The following is a 5,184-nucleotide window of genomic DNA, read 5'->3' as shown; positions in this document are numbered from 1 at the left end:
CAGTCTTTGTTCATATGGAACAGGACAGGTAGAGATAATTACAAACAAAAACAGAAATTGCTGGAAAAACTCAGCAAGCCTGGCAGCATCTGTGGAGAGAAATCAGGATTCACCTTTCAGGTCCAGTGACCCTTCTTCTGAACGTTTTTGTTGGAGATGATTACAATAAGCCAAATGTAAACACTGCTGTGACCAGTTGAGCCTAATGGTCTGTTACTGTGCAGTCAATTTGATGTAAGTCTGTTTCTTCCCCTTAGCAGCATAATGGGTGGACTATTCAACCTTTGCACTGAAAGCAAAGACCGAAGCGAGAGATGTTCTGAAAAATCAACACCAATTTGCTGATTGCGCAGCTTTTGTAGTTCATTCAGCTGACCAACATGTGCTGCAGAGGAATTTGGGAGTCATGATCAACCTACCAAAGGCTGTGGCAAGGATTCAAGGTGGTCAGCCCAGAAAAGCACCTCCAGTAAACAGCGCTGAGTTGAAAATTGTCGACAAATTCCGCTACCTGCGGACAATAGTCTATGTGAGTTGAATCTTCGATGATATCAACTTGTGGTGAGAATGCTGCTGAAGCATTTGTAAAGCTTCAGGTTAGAGCCTGGAAACATCCAAGCTCACAATTGCCCCACAACTGGAAACCTAAGATGTCCGTGTACCAACTAGATTGCTGTAACGTGCTGAAATTTGGACTGCTTATTTGAAGCAGAAATGCAGATTGAATGGATTTCATGTGCACTGCTTGAGAATAATCCTTGGGACCCATTGGCAGCATAGAGCTCCCAAAACAGACATACTGCAGCTTTCAAGCTCTGAAACTATTGTAGTAATGCTGAAACGATGACGACTATAATGTCAATTCCATGCCGGTAAAATTAATAAAGGCTGCCTACCCAGAGATGCACTGGATGGAGAAATTGCCTGTGAACCCATTGTACAGCCAAAGCCAAGTTACAAGAATTAGAAACATTGGATCACGGGAAATAGAACCAAGAGGAGGCCATTCATCCCCTCATATCTGTTCTACTATTTTACTGGATTATGGCTGAAATATGGCCACACATTTTCCAGCACTATCCCCAAATCCACTGATACCTTTAATATCTAGAAATCCATTGCTATCTGTCTTGAGTAAACTAAAAGTCTGAGCCTGCACAGAACCCTGGGATAGAGAATTCCAAAGATTCACCACCACCAGCGTGATAAAACTCCTTCAAATCGCAGTCCTAAATGGCCGACCTTCATGCAAGCCAAAAATCATTTCATGCTAAGTAAAAGCAAAATTTGGATGATGGAAATCTGAATTAAAAGCTGAAGTTCCTGAAGAAGCTCAGCAAGTCTGGCACCAACTGGAGAAAGAAACAGAGACAGCATTTTGAGTCTGATATGACTCTCCTTCAGAACTATGCCAAAGAAGAGTCATTTCAGACTCGAAAGGTTAACTCCGTTTCTCTCTTGACAGATGCTGCCAGACCAGCTGAGTTTCTCCAGCACTTTCCATTTTTATATCATTTCATCCCACATTAACTTTAACAAACAGGAACAGTCTACATATGATTGAAGCACTTGGGATTGAAGTACAGCCAGGAATATGGAAATTTGAAGAGCATCTTATTCAGGTTCCCTCAAGAAGCTGTAGGAAGCAGCACACAGCAGTATCTCTGCACCAGCAACTGACCACCTGCAGTCAGAATCTGGTATGTCTTGCTCAACTTGGACTATTTGAAGACTTGCTCAGATTGGACTGTAGAGTCACAGAAATATACAGCACGGAAACAGATCCTTTGGTCCAACCTGTCCATTCTGACCAGATATCCTGAATTAATCTAGTCCTATTTGCAAGCATTTAGCCCATATCCCTCTAAACCCTTCCTATCCATGTACCCATCCAGATGCCTTTTAAACGTTGTAATTGTACCAGCCTCCTCCACTTACTCTGGCAGATCATTCCATACAGGCACCACCCTCTGCATGAAAATGTTGCCTCTTAGGTCCTTTTTAAATCTTTCCCCCCTCAACTTATACCTATGCCCTCTAGTTTCGGACTCTCATAACCAGGGGAAAAGACTTTGGCTATTCACCCTGTCTATGCCCTCACGATTTATTTGAAGACTTGCTCAGACTGGGGGAGACTTGCCCAAATTGGACTGTATTTGAACACTCAGAACAGATGAGCAATAGCCGCAAATCATCGGCAACACTGTAAATCCAAAGAATAGATTGATTGACTGTGGCACCCTCTAGTGGTCTAATATGGGGTACATTTGCCTTGGTGGTTTTCAGTATGATGTGTTTCCCTGGTCTGGTAACTCAATATTACTCATCGTAAGATAGATAATTTGTTGTGTATGGATGTTCAAATTAGATTAAAAGTAATTCTAATAAACCACCAAGGAGTATATGTCTCTAACTAAACAAGTAGTACTGATCCAATATTATTATTGTTCTTAATAATGAGAATAAGACTTGTTGCTTCACATTGGGAAATACAGTAATAATCATTTGATTATTTGTAAAACTAAGTAGATCTTTTGGCCAAGGGTTTGCAAAGTGCACCTTATATCCATTTAGTAAAAACTCTACTAAAATGTATATTATGATGTGTTGTGACAAATATTGTCAGCTATGGATTAGAGACGAAAACACCCTTATTCATAAAAATGCTAACCTGCAATTTAATGGCCAATGTTTTCAAATGATACAATTGTTGGTTTCTGGAGGAACTTCCCTTTGTTTTCCTTAGATTTGCTCCAATTCCATAGCCTAATGGTCAAATGCGGCCTTGGTTTTCAGCACAGTTACTTTTGTCTCTCCTTTAAGAGCTGTCGCATCTGGTTATTAGGAGGAGAGGCGGGGTGCTTCAAAACACTTAATCAATTTGCAGTTATGGTGAAGTAGCAATTTGAGTCAAATTTAGAAATTTAAGATACACAGATCATAACAACTGCCCACATTTAACCAGGGATAGTACCAAATTAAAGAAGCACATACAATATAACCGTGATTATTGGCAAACCAGAGGATTGGGAATGTTTTAAAACCTGACAGAAGATGACCAAAAAAATAAAAAAAGGGAAAAAATAAACTATGAGGAAAAGCTATGAAGTAATATAAGTAACCGTACAAGGCATTTCTCAGACCACAGCTGGAGTACTGTGAACAGCTTTGGTCCCTTATCAAAGGAAAGAAATAGTGACATTGGAGGCAGTCCAGAGGAGGTTCAGAAAGCTGATTCTGAGTTGGATGGATTTTCTTACGAGGAAGGGTTGAGTTGGTTGGGCTCGTACTCATTGGAGTCTAGGAAAATGAGAGGAGACCTTATTGAAACATACAAGATTCTTTAGGGGGCTTAACAGGGTACTCATAGAGTTGTTATTTCCCCTTGTGAGAGATTCTTGGACATGATCTTGGGCATAATTGGGCATAATCTTAGAGTAAAGAATGGTCCGTTTAGAACAGGGATGGGGAAGGATTGCTTCTATCAGTTGGCAACGAGTCAATGGAATTCTTTACCACAGAGGGCTGTTGAGGCTGAGTCATTCAGTTGAGATAAACAGATTTTTAATCAGAAAGGGAATCAAGGGTTACGGGGAAAAGGCACGAAAGTGGAGTTGAAGATTATCAAATCAACCAGATGTGATTGAATAGCAGAGCAAACTTGATGGGCCAAATGGCCTACTTCAGTGTATATCCGTTAAGGTCAGGTAAAATAGTTCAGCATATACATGTGGAAATCTGCATTTATCAAGTACTTCATAAGAATGTTATTATTTCATGTACTTGTGCAAATTTAGTTCAATTCTTCATATTCCCTGGTGACAGAAGACTCAGCGAAGAGCTTTCTGTCACCCCCCCCACCAATACGCAGTGTAATTAGCCCTCTCCTCTCCCCCATACTTGCACACACACATATGCACACCCCTCTTCCCAAACCTCCACATAACCCCTCATTCAGTAGCTCCTCTTTCAAAGCTCCCAGCCCCAAAAGAGAATATTTTCTAAAAAGTATTTTAAAAATTGTGTGATGCTTTGCATCAATTTTTAATCAGGTTGCTGCTGTGTCTTGAGCCCTAAACACTTTCTCTTCAGATACCAGAGCAGTTATTTGGACATGAGGGGTGTGCTGAGTGGATTATTGTCCCTGCATGATGGAGTGACACAGCATGGATTTATCTCAGAGAGGGCCCACTCAAAAGCAACGGTTTCACTGCGAACTCACTGCGGTCACAGCAAGAAATTCTAGGAGGAGAACTTTAAGGACGGTTTCAAATCATCTGTGAAGAGACCTTCTGAATCATGGGAGACCCAGGCTAGTGACAGAGCAAAATGGAGACATGCAGATGTAAAGCTTTGTAGACACTGCATGAATATCCAAACCATCCATTTACCCACCCCTGCAAATACCACCTGGGCCCATGTGAAAGGGTCTGCAGATTATGCATTGAACGTATCAGCCATCTCAGAACCTGTTGGACCAGAGTGAAGCAAGTCAACCTCAATCCCAAGAAAGTGTCTCAGATGAAGGATGTACGGTTAGCTAATTCCCGTCCTCCCGACTGTCTTGATAGGCCAGAGAATCCTTGCCGGTCCCATATAGTGACTCACAAACAATAATTTCAACTTTCAGTTCTTCCCATAGGCTCAACCATGGTGCTTTAAGAATACCAAGCAATAAGACATGTGGTTTAAATCAGATACTGGGCAAGGCAGAGTTAACCCACGTAATGAATTGCCAGGTATAAGACCAGAGGCCTAACCATCTTGTTGCTGTCACAAAAATAAATGTAAAACTCTGATGATTCTACTTATCACAACCTGGTCAACCTTGCAGCTTCTGTCAATGCCAACTTGACGTGAAGCTGCAACATCTTTATGTTATCACTCAATCTGACAAAGCATGACCCAGAATAGAACAGGTTATTCTGATGTTTGTGAAATGCATTTGAGGTTTGTTAAAAGTCCCAGGTTGACAGAATGATTAGAGTCATAGAGTCATGGACTTGTACAGCAAGGAAAAAGACCCTTTGGTCCAACTTGTCCATGCCGACCAGATATCCTATACAAATCTAGTCCCATTTGCCAGCATTTGGCACATATCGCTCCAAACCCTTCCTATTCATATACCCATCCAGCTGCCTTTTAAATGTTGTAATTGTACCAGCCTCCATCACTTCCTCTGGC

The sequence above is a fragment of the Rhincodon typus genome, chromosome 33, assembly GCF_021869965.1.
Source record: "Rhincodon typus isolate 14 chromosome 33, sRhiTyp1.1, whole genome shotgun sequence".
Classification (NCBI taxonomy): domain Eukaryota; kingdom Metazoa; phylum Chordata; class Chondrichthyes; order Orectolobiformes; family Rhincodontidae; genus Rhincodon; species Rhincodon typus.
This window is presented reverse-complemented; position numbering follows the sequence as displayed.